At 33.3% G+C, this 16,820-nt stretch overlaps 1 protein-coding gene and 1 long non-coding RNA gene across 2 annotated transcripts in view; both read left to right on the top strand.

Annotated features, from left to right (window-relative positions):
• Positions 1-16,820, top strand: part of heph (polypyrimidine tract-binding protein 1 heph) — a 422,821-nt gene that overhangs the window by 296,051 nt on the left and 109,950 nt on the right. The window lies entirely within an intron of this gene.
• Positions 395-8,842, top strand: LOC108358047 (uncharacterized). Its single transcript, XR_001846702.1, has 3 exons — positions 395-406; positions 698-700; positions 8,759-8,842. It is a non-coding gene; the product is annotated as an uncharacterized LOC108358047 (long non-coding RNA).

Raw genomic sequence — 16,820 nt, forward strand, 5'->3', positions numbered from 1 at the left:
GTTATTGTGCTTGCCACATAAAAGCAAACCGTTGAAAATTGTTGAAATCGGACTAAAATTGAGGCCGCTTTTCATATAACGGTAAATTTCAGATATGCTTGAAATTTCAATATTTCGAAATTTAAGGACGCTAATTTACTTAAAATGTATACACCCCGGCTTATCATGTAGCGGTAGCTTTCGGAAAGGTGGAAAACATATATTTAATACTTGCGCCGGGTATTTAATGTTCGGCTCCGCCCGAACTTAGACTTTCTTACTTGTTATAAATTCATTTATGTATACCTTACTATAAGCCAAACCAAATTTCAAGTTCTTGGGACTTATATTTCCGAAGTTATAGCTGATAAAAAGGTTCACGCCTGTGGGGTGTGCCACGCCCCTTTTTACAAACTCATGTATATATGTATATATCGTCATACCTTTACTCGCATTACTATGTAGTTCCGTGTGCTCAGTTGTAGGTTCCTTAAAATAGTTGGTTTTCGGGTTTGATACTGCTTCGTGTATTGTGTTCGCACAATTGTCGTTTTTCCGTTGGGCCGTTATGTACATCTTCATGTCCAATGGTGATAATTCTGAAATAGGCACATACATAAGTTTTTAAAAAACCAAAAGGAAGTTAACGTCTACTGTATTGATAACGGCAAACCTGATATATATATACATTGGGAAACGTACAAACTGTGCCTCAGAGGGTGTGGATAGCAAAAGATCCCGATACCGTATATATGTCTGCATACAAAATTTCAATTTCATTTGCCTTATAGTTTTGAAGTTATAGCTGATAAAAATTTCCACGCCTATGGGATGAGCCACGCCCCCTTTTGCCAACTCATTTATATATACCTTACCATAAGCACCTGCCATAGATACGTCTGCGTATCAAATTTCAATTTCATGTGACTTATGGTTTTGAATTTATAGCTGATAAAATTTCCATGAATATGGGATGTGCCACGCCCTTTTTATAAACTCATGTATATACATATAGCTATAATACTATAAGCACCTACCATAGATATGCCTGCACACCAAATTTCAATTTTATGTGACTTATGGTTTTGAAGTTATAGCTGATGAAATTTCGACGCCTATGGGATGGGCCACGCCCCATTTACAAAGCCATTTATATATACCTTACTATAAGCACCTACCATAGATATGCCTGCACACCAAATTTCAATTTCATGTGACTTATGGTTTTGAAGTTATAGCTGATAAAATTTCCACGAATATGGGATGTGCCACGCCCCATTTACAAAGCCATTTATATATACCTTACTATGACCACCTACCATAGATATGTTGGCATACTAAATTTCAAGTTCATGTGGCTTATGGTTCCGAAGTTATAGCAGATAAAAAATTTCAGGCCTATGGGATGTACCACGCCCCCTTTTACAAACTCGTTTATATATACCTGCCTATAAGCATCTACCATTGACATGTCTGCATACCAAGTTTCAAGTTCATGTGACTTATGGTCTGGAAGTTATGGCTGATTAAAAATTTCATGCCTATGGGAGGTGCCACGCCCCCTTATCGGATCCCAATTTTTTCACCCTATTATAGGCCCAGGTGTCATGGCGATACTCTGTCAAAGTTTTGTTCGATTCTGTCCGTCCGTTTAGACTGCAACCTGGCACATACACATACATACATACGTACTTCCACAAATATATAGTAGATATGAGTAGTCCACTTGCAAAGTGCGCTATGTAAAATTTTTTCGATTTTTAGTTTTTGGTGGATTACGTACCTGTATTTAAAGTAGTTTCATGTCCACTAACAACACAGTGCAAAATCTTTTTATATTCTGAAAAAATAGCACCAAATGTTAACTCTTCTTCCAAAAGTCGCTATCATACTTATTTATCTATATTCTGATGAACTTAGAAAAATGTTTTAGGTCGTATAGACTGTTAATGTTATCTTGCGTCATGTTATGTTATAATTTTATAAGGCTCTTATTTTTTCAAAATTTTCAGGTAATAAAAAATAAAAAAGATTCAATTTAAATATTACTTGTTGTCGTAGTCGTTTTTTCAAATTTATGGCTTTCTATTATAAAATCACATAACGCTGTTTTCAAGTGGACTACTCATATCTATCCTTCTTTTTAATAATTTTTGGGGATATCTCGGCCACAGGGCCAGAATCCATTCTAGCGCGCCAAGAGTCTGCTTGAGACAACCATATGTAATTTAGGGCCGCGGAACTCATTTTTGATATATATTTTTATGTTAGAGTAATTTTAAAGGCCGAGGTCGCCCCTCGGCAGCCGATAGCAAACCTCCGAGTATATGAAAAACAGCTGCTCTTAAAAATACAATCGCCGTTAGGAGTAGGCGTAAAACTGTAGGTCCGTGGCTTTTGTGTGACAACATCAAGGCGCATGCCACAAATCGGAGGAGAAGCTCGGTCAAGCACTAAGGTTAGCAGAGCGCGCTACCATTCCGCAGGACCTTGGTTCAAGCCTGGTTCAACTCAACATCAAAAAATAAAAAACAAAAAAGCTTTTTTTTATAATAGCGGTCGACCCCCGATTTTCAGTCGCCGTTCGGCGTGGGCGTAGGTGCCTCCCCTTTGTGTGACAACATCAAAGGTCACGCCACAAATCGAAGAAGCTGGGACAAACATTAACATACATATTTTTGTAAGCGCCAATTATTATTATTAATTTTGATGGTTTGGGGGTCGTTCTCGAAATGTGTTCTACTACAGGAAATTCAAATTCAAAGCGTAGCTATTCAGCATTCATTTTTAAACTGTATAAGACTGGAAGCAAATGACCTAGTTAAAAATATCCGATTAAGGTTGAACGCAGTGTGTATTTAATAACAATGTTTCAGGCGTTAAGAGTATTCGAAAGAGGAATAAGCAGTTGAGCAGATACTCCTTTCAAAACTTAAAGCAATATTCCTGTCAATATAAATGCAAACTTAAATTACACTGTATATGGGGTATTTACAACGATGTCGTTAGTATATTTTTATCCGTTTAAAGTTTACGACAAAGAACAATACGACACATATGACACCGTTGTGAATACCCCAATCAAGTAGAAGAAGAATAATCGGACATGTTCTGCAATCGTACGATTTCAAATCGGTCTAATTTGCAAAATATTTTTTGTAAATTTGTAATCAAGGATAAAATTTTGCAACGGGAAACTGCTAGAAACCCATCATTTACGTTATATCCATCGAATTAGTGCCAATTTTTCGCTCTTTGTTATAAATCCTCCGAACAGATTTTGTAAATCGTACGATTTGCAGAATATGCCTGAATGATTTTTTAGATAAATAGAAGCGCCCAATCCAAAAGCAAATGTACATCGAGCCGCATTTTTACTGTTCAAGTAGTAATCTTTGGATCGTTTGTACCACTTTTTACATGGAAAAGCTAAGCAAAAAACCATTAAGAATTAAATATACAGTAAATATGCTCTTCGCCTAATTCAGACTTTTCTCACTTAGGCATGCTGTGCTTCCATATAGTTTTTTTTATACTCCTAATATTTACTATAAATGTGTGTTGTGTTGCTGTGTTAATCCTTGCGGTGCTGTTTACTTTGCGTCTTTTGTTTGTTTATGTTTTCCTATATTCTTTTTGTTCCTATTTTATTGATAATTTTACTCCATCTATTATTTTGCAGCTAATACTGCTTGTTAGATGGTGTTTTCTTAGCACCCTTTGTATTCGTTATTGAATGTTCAATGCACGTAGCAAAGGTTATTGAAATCCATTTGCACACATCACACCAATCGATTTTAAGTATGAAAAGTTGAAGAAGCTTCATCGGATGTGTATGTTTATATTAGGGTGTTCGATTGATTGGCTTTTTTCCAAAACCTGGTTTCGATTTATTCCAAAACCAACCTTCGAGTTAAAAGCCAATTTTAAAAAGTCCGTTATTAATTTTTAAATTTAGAAAAAGCGGTTAGCCCGGATATTTGCTTTTAATTTTGTATAATGCTTACAGTTAGTCAGCTATGGAAGCCAAGAACTGAATTAAATTATTAAAATTACTCACGGCTGTTATTTAAAAGACATTCAAATGGAATACGTTCAAAGTTACTCAAATAGTAACTCAAACATTAGATCTAATATATATCCTAAAAAGTTCTCGGATCAACTTATTTTTTTCCTTAGTTATTAAAAACCTCAACTTTATCTTTTTATAAGAATTTTCTAAAATTTATATTTCAATCAATTACCTACTGAAGTATCTCCGGGTTTCTTATACTTTTTTAAGGAAGTAATTTCATGAATCAAATCTTCACTGGAATCACATGTGGTAGAATATAAATAAACTTTTTTATAGCAACCTTTTGGCTACAGTGTTTTAATAAACTTGTTTAAAAAGTGTTCATTTAACAATACTAAGTGAATATGGCATTAAGACAAAAAGAAAATCGAAATTAAGAAAAAAGTCATTTGGTAAATTTTAAATAAACGCATGTATAATAAATTTAGTGCGGTTTTCTCATGTAGGTTTTAGCTGTCCTTTAAACACATTTCTTCAGAAAATAATGTGTTTAAAGGGCAGATGAATTTTTAAACCTACTTGAGAAAACGGGCCTTATATAAATTTTCTAAATGAAACCCCCGGTTTATTTAATAACAATACTCAGGTTTATTCCATATACGAAAAATCACGATTCAAAAAACCTCCCAAAAATGTTGGGCAAACCGGCTGAAACCAGTTTGGAAAAACCCAATCAATCTCCCTAGTGTATATGTATATATACATACATATGTACATATGTACACATGGATTTATTCATGCATGTATGTATGTGCATTAGAGCGGAGTAATTTTATTTCGAAAAAATGTATGGCATATTCGAATTCTACGTTCGATTCTAAGCAAAAATGGCGAACAAACTGTATACCAAAAACTAAGTTTGACCCTCCCAATTTTTAAAAGAAAAATCTGTGTATTATAATTTTTTCTGAATGAAATTAATTTTTCATTTACATAATTTTATGGTTTCTTCATATTTAAGAAAGACTTCACAAAACCTAGGAAATAAAAAATTGTGTTTTTATGTCATTATTTGGTACAATGAAAATTAAATTTCGACCAAAAAAGTTACAATATAGTGCTTTAACAATTAGTAGGTTCAAACGTAATTTTTTTACACTTTCTTCGAAAATTTCGCCCCGAACAAATTACTTCACCCTTATGTGCATGCATAAGTTTAGTTTGGCTAACACACCTGCAGCGCATAAACCATGCCACAGAAGCCCAAGCACGTACATATGTATATATTTACACTTACATGCACAAATATATACATACCCTGCAGTAAATGCCGCTAGTTTGTAGCTTACTTTTTGGTTCCCAAAAATCTGCAGGATGTAACTTTTTAATTCGATATTTTCTTCATCCGGAACTAACTACTTTTTAAGGGCGATGGCCAGAAAAAGGTGAGAACTGGCTTCCTCTGAAAAGGGTGGCAACTGACCAAAAAATTACTTTTTTTGAACATTTTACATGTATATTAATTTTTTTTTACTGAAGACTACATATTTGTTTACGTATTGTGCTGTACGTGGTCCAATCAAAATGATAAAATAAAATTTCGATTAACACTTTATATGATCTAAATTCGGAAAAGCATCTATGAATTGCAAAAAAGGTGTAGTCAAAGTAATTTTGTATGAGGATATTTAAATATAAACTTATTGAAAGAGAACGAACTCCTGCATGACTTTACAACTCACTTATAGTTAGTTTTGTCATATGTAATTAAAAGTGAGTTATTTATCGAAGTCTCGCAAAAAATCTTAACACCAGATTTGGTTATTTTTATCATTTGATAGGTACATGCATATGCACATGTGCATATGTTTTTATTCAAAAGTAGTTAATTAAAAGTTAGTTGACATTTAATGCAGAGATATTCAGGCCTGACTGGTATGAAAAAGATTAATGTATTAATTTTTGATATTTAATGTAAATGAAAATTTCAATGCATTAATTCCGAAGAAATAATGCTAATGACTTTTTTTTGTATTAACATTAAAATGTTTAAATGAATGCTATTGCAATAATTTATTGCATTAACATTATAACAAGCATTAAAAACCCATTAACTAATTATATTTTGAAGTAAAAATTCTTTGCTGACGTTGAGGGTAGAATTTCAAGGCCAAAAATGATAGTGACGGACGTTAAGGCTGGTTTTCACTATGTCAAGTTCAATGACATTTGTCGTTAAATAGGTAAAATCACATTGTCAAATGGAACTAAAAAACGGTTTATTTATTGATTCAAATCAGAGTAGGTCCTCAGTCGTGTACATGCGCTGCTAAACTGGCTATCTGTCCGTTTTTGGCTCATATTTAATATATGTAATCGGTATGCATCAACAATCAACATAAAAATCTATAAAAGCACTCTGCGTTGCATGCACAGTAGCTTTCATTTTCATAAAACATCTAACAATGTTTAGAAGAATTTTTCTACAAATAAGCATAATATAATGAAGCTGAAAAAACTAGTAGTATTAATTCCAAGTACTTCCAAAAGAGGTTATTTATATTTTACTAGAAAAAAATTTAATGGTTTTTAATAATGCAAACGAGCAAAAAAATTAAACATTTTAGTACATTAAAATTTTTTCATTAGCATTAGCTTGGATAATTTAATGAAAAAAAAAATTTCACTAGCATTACATTTTGCAGAATTAATGCATTGAAATATTCATTTGTACTAAATTTCATAAATTAATGCATTAATTTTTTACATTAACATTATTGCTTTAAATACCATTAATGCATTAAAAAATTAATGCTTTTTTCACAACTCTGCTTTCAAGTTAGCTTCATTTCCTGCAGGGTAATTATAATCATATGTACGCAGCATGACGAAAAAATGCGAGTGGTGCTTGCACGCCACATAAGTTCACGCGAGACTCAACAGATTTAACGCGACAACAGAGAAGCACATGCCGAAAGCCAGAAATCTTAGTCCTGCGGTGTCGCGAGCACACCTCTGCAGCTTCTCTGGTCTCTCACTGGATGCTGCATCATTCTTAGCTTCAATAGTAATCAGTAGCCAAAGAAAATCGACAAGAAAGGCAGCAACACGAGCGTCTTGTTGGTTTTCGTTGAGTGCCAAATAATGCGCCAAAAGTGAAAGAAAAATGTGTAGAAAAACAAAACAAACGAAAGAAAAAAGTCAAACAAAAACATGAAGAAACAATAAAAGATTAACGCTGGTGTGGAAAGGGGCGAGTGCCGCTTGCGGCAAGGCAAAACCGATGCATACCCTGCCCATCTGACAGTTTCGCCTAACATCTGAAGAAACTAGTTGCCATCAGAACGTGTGGGCGGGTGTGCGTGTATGGAACAGTGTGCTTCATAGTAAAATTAGTCACGAACGTAAACCCGCTGGAACGTAAAACCTTGCCAGCTGACACGACTTATCTTACCAGAGCGCCATGTAAATGAAAACTCAGTAACGCAGAATTTGTCTGTATTTAGTTGTAGCCTGTGGTGCAGAAATTTGCGTCAAGTAGATTTTTTCTGTGCCTTCAATGCTATGGTTGCTAATTTATAATTTTTGCAGTTCGTAAAATAAAATTGCTAAGACTAGAAAATATTTAAAATTATTCAAAATTGCAAGTAAAATATGGTTAATTATTGAAAAATTAATTGTTCACATTTCGTTACATTACTTTCCGATGGCCTAAGAAATGGTAAGCCCCACAAAAAAACGCACCAGTGTAGTAAACCTGGTGTTTAAGCGCAGAAGATAAGGGGACAATCTTAACTTTGAGTGACGAAAATTTGTCTAGCATGCAAAGTGCTCAGAAAATTTGTTATAATCAAAGTTGAGTATGCCGTTTTTTTTTTTAATATTTGAACTCAAGGGATCTTCAAAAAGAAAAAAGGTGCGAGGAGCCAGAAAATGCACTGAGCGCGAAGATCGGATTTTGGAACGTGTGTGTTTAGAGGACAGATTCCAAACTTAGCGGAAATTCAGAAGAAACCTAGAAGATACGCAGCCGATACAAATAGCCACACGCACCACATAGCTACAGCTTAACCAATTGAGTTCACATGCTCGCAGACCTGCGAAAAACCCTTTTAATGAAGAAAAAAAGCCTTTCCATCAATTATGAACTGCATATGACTAGGAAAAGGTAATTTTTTTCAGATAAACAAAAATTTAATTTGATTTTGTCCGACAATGGAAAGTAATTTTTTATTCCATTGGTCACAGTCCATAGAAAATGAAAATTTGTGAAAAACTTCTGCGTTTAAATATGTATAAATTTTGCGTTTTGGACTAATTTCACTATGAAGTAGCGTGCTAATACATCAGCGGAAATCCTTTAACTTGTATCGTGCTTTTGTTTTTGTTTTCAAATGTTTATTTGTTTTTGGGTTTGCCTTTTATTTTTCACATATTGAATTTGTGCTTTCTACGCTGCTTTCAACTAGATAGTTGATCCGGTTATGCTTTCAAGTTATATATTAAGAAAGCTTTCTTGCCAAATAAGGAACTTCACAGGCAAGCTTGAAGGTACGCGAGCATGACGACGTGTGGTGCGCTCCCGTCTTCCCGCAAGGATACACACGTTTGGTGGTGGTGCTCACATAAATTAGTAAAATGCCTTATAATCCTGTAAATGGACAGGATACACGTTGCCATTTGTTTGCACACACACATGCACGCGCTCAGATACCCTGCAGATAAACCGCGGACTAGTCAATCAAATGTCTAGTTCCGTACTAGATCTTCATCGCCAAAAACGAACCAGTCCGAGAGTAACTAGATCCCCTCCAGTCCAAAATCAGCAGAATTTGGTGTTTTAAAAAAATATCTATTTTATTTCACTTTTTCCATTAGAAATCTATATCCATAGCTGCCAACTTGGTGCTTTAAGTACTAGATTTAGTGCTTTTTGAAAATTAAAACGCCAAAGAAAAATATTTAGTGCTTAGTGCCTTTTTTAGTGCTTTTTTTCTGAACTAAAATTGCTCCGATATAGTTAAAACCTGAAATAATTTTTAAATATTTAAAGCTGTGACAGCACTGAATTTACAAAAATCTACAAATTTAAATGCACTTAAATACAACCATGATTGATAAAAAGCTGAACTTGCAAATTCACTTTCTTCAATTCTATTCGCGTTGAAAATGCTAGTAGATATGCGAGTAAGTTAAGTATTTAGTTTTTTCTGTTCTAATTATTTGTAAAAATTTTTATTTTTGTACCACCTGTGTAAAACACATCGTTTCTTGGTGCTGAATCCAAATCTGGCCGCACAATTGCTCTAGCACTAGAATTTTGAGATATCCTAACCACAAAGTGCCAAAATCACGGTTTTTGGCGATATTTGAGGTTATATAATGAAAACAAACATTTTTTTTTTGCTCATTTCTACTTAGGGCATGATTTTCGTTTGTTCGGATTCGATTTTTATTTCTTGAGATATATCAGTTTTAATGTGCAGTACTTCGGTATTACGTCGTAAGCATGAGTCATTATAGCATAGCATGTGGCTTTTCAATCGTTATGGGCGAAAAAGTTTTGTTTATTGATTTATGTATGCATTCTTGTAAATATTGTTAATCTTTTTTGTTAAATACATACAAACTGTTATGAAAAAAGCATCAATTTATTCAAAACAATTTGGTGCTTTANAAAAGTTTTGTTTATTGATTTATGTATGCATTCTTGTAAATATTGTTAATCTTTTTTGTTAAATACATACAAACTGTTATGAAAAAAGCATCAATTTATTCAAAACAATTTGGTGCTTTAAGTGTGGTAAAACGCTTTTTTCCAAGTTTTTGGTGCTTTTTGAAAATCAAAAGTTGGCATCACTGTCTATATCTAAGGTGACGAATTTAGAACTGGGTTAGAACTTTACATAGATATGTGGGATGCAGCGGAGGGCGATTGACACTTCCTAGGACATTGGTGTACTGGGTATAAATGTGCTAGTAGTGCACCTGTTCAGAACTAGAGATTTTACCCACAGGGTATTTATCTCGTTCACATACACATATGTACATGCACATGTATTGTATTGGTCTGAACGTGCGTGCATGCGTGAGAGCTTTGTAGAAATCTTTTTCTCGCCTTGTTAGATTGAAATAAAGTAGAAAATTAAATAAACACGCTGCTTACGTATGCTCCGGCAGAGATAATATTATTAGCGCAAATCAAACAGTACAACCGAAGCAACAACATTGGCAGTGTGAACGAAAAGTTTACATATGTATGTATGTCTATATACATATGTATATATTTTTGTGTAGTACATATGTGAGTGCACAAATAAATGCAACAAGTAAGGCCGTGCTGCCTTCGGCTATCCCGAAGGCTTCATACATACCTTTCATGAACATAAATAACGTAAATTTTAATCCATTATTGCATTTTTAATTACACTAGAGTGCCAGTTACTGTCGAAATTCGACAGTTTTTCTAGTTTTAGAAGCCTTGGAGAGGTTTTCTAACTTAACACGTATGTAGCAAAACTTATACGGTACAAATTAACAAACCGGAAAATCTCCTGCTAAAACGTAACTAAATTTTTTTTTATCTGAGAANCAATGATTTGATACATTTCGATAGTTCGATGAATTTCAAGAACACTAAAATTCGATAACTCAACAAAATTCGTTAACTCGACCAATTTCGATAACTGTGAAATTCTATGGCTCGATAAATTTAGATAACTGAAAAATGTAAAAACTTTGGATAACTTTATAAATTTTTAGTTTTGACATCTCCACATTTTTCTAAAACTATCTAAACATTTTGATAACTCGTTACACTCTGTTAAGACGATTAAATTCGATAAGCAGTGATAAATCGATAAGCTTATATAACCTTGAAATTTCGATAAATCGATATATTTTGAAAATTCCATAACCTTCGCTTCGTTGAACCAACCAATTTCAGTATATCAATAATTATCGATAACTCTGTAAGTTGAAAGAACTCCATGCATTACGATACCTCGATAAATTTCGTTAAGTCTATAAATAATGATAATTCAATAAATATCGATAACTTGATACATTTCTTTAACTTGACAAATTTCGTTAATCCCACACGTTTTATATAGCTCGATAACTATCTGTAAATTTGGACAACTAAGTTTCTGTGTCTATAAATTTCGACAACTCAATAAACATCGATCAGTTTGAATAATTCGATACGTTGCGATAACTTAATACGCATAGATAAATTTCGGTAATTATAAACTTCGACGATTCGATAAATTTCAGTAACCTTTATGGCTGATTTTATTTCGATTCCTATCGGAAAATTTCAACAATTTTAACCTACTTCTTATGTATTTCTCATTGTCTCCATTTTCGCCTTTATCTCAATTTTCGTCTTTATCTTCACTTTTGCCTTTTTTGTGTCTTTATCGTTATCACTTGTTTCTTCATCTTCATATTTATCTTTATTTCAAAGTTTAATTTCATAAACGAAGTAAAACAAAATGCGAAACAGCTTAAATTGAACAGGTTGCAAAAACAACCATACACAAATATGGAAATTTTTAAACGACGATTTTCAACCAATTTCGAAACTATAAAAACTCTCCTCAACTACAGAAAATTACCTTTCCAACGGTGTTTTTGGTTTTGAAATCGGTAACTTTACCTTGGTCTTCATCTTTGTTTTTATCTTTCACATCTTTGCTTTTATCGTTTTCTTTTTCTACTCACGTATATGAGATAAGGTGCGATGACGTGATAAGATGTGACGTGATTTTATGTGATGTGATACGATGTCATGTCATGTGTTGTCATATCCTCTGATGTCAAGTCATATGATGTCATACCATATGATGTCATATCATGTGATGCCACGTCTTGTAATGCCATGTCGTGTCATACGATGTCATATCATGTGATGTCGAGTCATGTGATATTATGCCATATAATGTGATGTCATATCATATAATATCATTTCACGTAATATCGTGTGATGTGATATCATATTATGTGATGTAATATCATGTGATGTCTCTTCATATCATGTGATAAAATGTGATGTGATGTCATATAATGTGATCACATTCCATGTTCCGATTAGTGTATCGATAACCCTGTTGATAACTGTGTGGATAAAAATACCGATAACAATATCCATAAACATATAGAAAAATACAACGGTTGTAAAATCGATTAATTCATCGATAAATATAACAATCATCAGTATCGATTATTATACATATCGTTAACAATATAAATGACTAAATCGATAACAAAATTAATTATTTAATCGATATCCATTATTGTATCGATAACAATATCGATTATTATATTGATTATTATATCGATTACAATAGTGGTTATTTAATCAATAAATCAATTTACAACCAACCAACCAACTGCCGCTAAAGAAGTTTCACTTCATAAATTCAGAAATGTTCTTACCCCTTCAGTTACCCTAATTCTTATGTATCTGTCATTGTCTCCATTTTCGTCTTTATCTTCACTTTTGCCTTCTTTTTTCTGACTTCATCGTTATCATTTATTTCTTCATCTTCATATTTATCTTTATTTCAAAGCTTAATTTCAAATGTGTAGTGAAACTACAGGCGAAACATGTCAAATTGAACATGTTGCAGCAACATCTATACACAATTCGAAAATGTTTAATCGACGGTTTTGGGCGTAATTTTCAACCAATTGTGAAACCATAAAAACTCTGCTCATCTACGGAAAAATGCCTTTCCAATGGTGTTCTTGGTTTGGAAATCGGTTCGGTAGAATCGCCAAACGAACGGAGACAAAATTCATGTTAGCGTATTAATATATAGATAGTTGCTTAGAATCTCTACATTATACTAACTTGGTTTTGCGAACTTTTTAAACAAATATGATAAAAAAACAGGGTACACAACTTTTTGACCTTCGCTACTTAAGTGGAGGAATTACATATATCACAAAAAGTCGTATATCTCTATAATAATGATTTTCTCTGCAAGACTGGTATAATTGATATGAAAACCGCTCACGAAATTTCGTGGTTTTAGCTGCCTACATAACTTTAGCCTTACTTCGGTATAATCAGTTCAATGGGAGCTACAAGTTATAGTGCCCGATCCTACTCATTTTCACTAAAGGCCCTCTGTTTATGATAAGTGAAAATAGTGCAAAATTTCATAGGTGCCGAAAAATCTCATATCTGAAAAATCAGTTGTATGAGAGCTACAGTGGTCATTTTTCGGTTTCGAGAAATGGTTAATACATATAAAAAGACACCCACATATCATATTTCATTCGGATTTCTCGAAAACTAAAGGACTAGATGGTTAGCGTACTTTCAAACAGAGAGAAAGACGTCATGGCTAAATCCACTCAGCTCGTCGTTCGGATCATTTTGGTATACTTTTTAATGTGTCTGTCTCGTCTTTCGGTACATCGGACCACAGTTATAATTGCCGCCATCGATTCGCCAATAATTAGCGAGCAGTAAAACGAATGAAATCAATGAGGTGCATTCAAACTCGCCAACGTCCATTGCTGCCAGCTAACTTTCTTAATGCTTTAACATACAAAATCTTTCGTTAAGCAAGCAGAGAAATGGCGAACCGTAGCCGGTTAGTACTATTTCATGTTCATGAAAGGTATAAAAAGGTTTCGTAGTGAATGCGAGACCACAGAAGTAAGCTAACTTCTGCTGTGATTCTTATTCGCCAAGAACTTGGCGAAGTTGAGAAATGTGGTTGTTGTTTTTGGTGGTGTATCTACATACTTTGGTATGTACGTTTGTTTGTTTGTACATCCTTCCCGTATTTATGCCTGACTTTAGTACCGCTATAATTGTTATTGTTGCAACTACTTTTACTTTAATTATTGACGTTTGCCAGTTCATTTTGCGTTTCGTTGCCTCCAGTTAATCCGTTGCTAATAATAGTAATCCTTTTTGTGGGTTAATCGCTTGGCATTTGTTTCTTCTGTAGCTTTGAAATGGTTTGTTCATTTATTGTTGTCCGACTGTTTCTTGGAAAGAATTGTAGTTGCTAAATGTATTTGTTGGCTTTTTGAAGCCGTTGACAGTTGGGTCGAAAGGATATCTCGCAGGCATTAATTTCATGTCGACATGTTCGTTTTCTAGGATTAGCAATTTAATTATGCTAACATATGAACTGATGTAATCGGGTGCAAGGGTATACGTGAAAAAACTGCATACTACGCCATATATTTTGTAAGAGTGCGCCATTTGGCTTAATACTTGACTTAGATTACAAGAAATGAGATTAAAATAATTGTTTCATTGCTTGATTCCCCTAAAACAAAAGAAAGTAATTCACATACTAAGCCTTAATTCATTTCCTCTCTCTTGTCTTTCCACAATATTTTAGATCAAGTTTGAAAATTGTTACGTTGATCGACGTGTTAAGTTCTTTTTATATGGAGCGATAACTCCTAGAAATAGAGTAAATATTTGTAAATATTTGGGGTTTCTGTAACATTCAGAGGAAATCATCTGACTGTATTCTTACATATTTCCGCAACAATCGTAAAGATGCTAAAATAAAAAAATGTGAATACTTTTATTTATAAAGAAGGGTGCTTTTGAAGACTAAAATCTAGGATATCGATGGCTGAGTGGAAGATCGACCTATCTCGGCTGCCAGTTCGAAAACGCTCTATCTCAAAAAACTTTTCAAGGACGCCCTATTTCAGAATTTTATTGAAAAACACCCTATCTCAAAATTCGGTTCAAAAACGCCCTATCTCACTTCAAAATGTATTGAAAATATGCTGATATAGGGCGTTTTTGAATCGGCAGCTGAGATAGAGCGTTTTTGAAACGAATTCTGAAATAGGGCGTTCTTGAAAAGTTTTTTGAGATAGAATGTTTTCGAACTGGCTGCCGAGATAGGTCGATCTTCCACTCAGCCATCGATATTCTACTAAAGAGACGACGTTTACGGACAGAAAAATGTGTATACAAATTTACTAAAAGTAAAAAAATTAATTTATAAAAGTCAGTCTGAAAGAGCTTTAGTCACTAAATTTTACACTTTTCAACACGACAAACGTATATTTCTAAGGATTCAAAGCCATTCTTAGATTTGTAGTCTCAAGCACCGGTAGTATTTAATAACTTGATAGACATGGTTTAATCTCGTCTAACTGAAGTTTTCGAAGTTGGTGATCGATTGGAAAGCGGGCTTTCAAGCAACACGTTTAAGTTAAATTTTTCTGATTAATTTCAAAGGTAATATTTAAGATAAGGTTTGTTTCATTCATTCATTTTTTTCTTTTTAAGCTTCCTTAAATTTGCTCTAGCCATTTTTTTTTGCTCCAGTTAGCGTTTGTATGAAGCAACGGTCAAAACTAGTTTTCTTTGAAACTGAACACTTGCTACTCTTTGTCCAGGCTAGGAACTACTGCAATCAAATTACTAAAAATTTATGCATAGAGTGAACTTAAAGCAAAAAATTTACATTTTAGTCATTTTTTTTTAAAACGGGCGTGGTCAACCCCACTCACTTATGTTGAAATACGTATGTACATATGTATTGAATTCATAGGGTATAACGGTCCGTCTCCACATGCAAAAGTTTTTGCCTACCAACGGTAATTTTTTTTTGCCTGACATAAAATAAAATGAATTTTTTTAGTGCACTTACAGAGTAACTCACACAAGCGTTCACATATTAATTTTCTTTAAATAATCACAATGTTTTTAACGCTAAATCTATTTTTAAATTTCCCATAAAATTTCAAAATTTTTACAAAATCTAGGAAGATTCAACCAACTTTTAAAATGATTAACGCGAATTTTCAACCTCTTGAAACTTGCAATTTATATTATTATAACTTCATGACCTATAACTGTACAACGTTTAAAATCTTTAATTTACATAACACGTTTATTAAAATTAGTAAACAAAAATTAGCTTGAAAAACGTAGTGAGTATTTTAAGAAAATCAACCTGTGAACGCTTCTATAACAAGCAGTATGTATATGGACAAATCATCAAGTGCTTCAAAAGTTAAACGAGTAATAAACATTTATGTAGGTCGCTGAGATAGAAAACGTTAGAATAAGTTGGTTTCAAATTACGCTGTGCAAGTTGTAAATTTGAGAAAAACTTTGAAGGCTGAACTCACTTAATTGAGACGTTCTAAATTCAATGGCATCCCGCATTTTACCAGATTGGCTCCGGTTTTCGAGATAACGTTACTTGAAAATTCGATTAAATTTTAACTATTTTGTAAATAACTCCCTCAGTTTTGAAGTTTTTTTTACTAAAATTTTGCACATGACTATTTCCTTAATATTTCTTTTAATTAATTCTGAAAATCATCGAAATATGCTTACTTTAACGTATAGCTTACATGCAATTGATTATTCACATATGTATGTGGTTTGGCCTCCAACTTCATTATAAAGACAAAGTTAACAGTGTTTATGATGAATTAAAATAGTACTAAATTTCTTACCTGCTTAAATGGAGGATTCATAGTGCAAACCTTCTCTCAACAACCAGTTGTATGCGACCTACATGTTATAGTGAATCGATTTTGATGATTTTATGGAATAATATAGGTATTATTAAGGAACGGGCATGTGCAAAATTTCAGTAAAATACATCAAAACTGAAGAAGTTATTTATAAAATTGTTAATATTTAAGCAAAGTTTCAAGTACTGCTATCTCGAAAAGTAGAGCCAATCTGCGGACGCCATTTAATTCAGAAGGCTTCAATTTAACAGGAACAACTATCAAAATCTTTGCCTAAGTTAACTTAAGTTAAGTTAAAAGTTAATTTGATACCTCGCTCGAAATATTCTGACTACAA

The sequence above is a fragment of the Rhagoletis zephyria genome, unplaced genomic scaffold (assembly GCF_001687245.7).
Source record: "Rhagoletis zephyria isolate East Lansing unplaced genomic scaffold, Rhagoletis_zephyria_1.1 Rzeph_scaffold_00008, whole genome shotgun sequence".
Taxonomy (NCBI): domain Eukaryota; kingdom Metazoa; phylum Arthropoda; class Insecta; order Diptera; family Tephritidae; genus Rhagoletis; species Rhagoletis zephyria.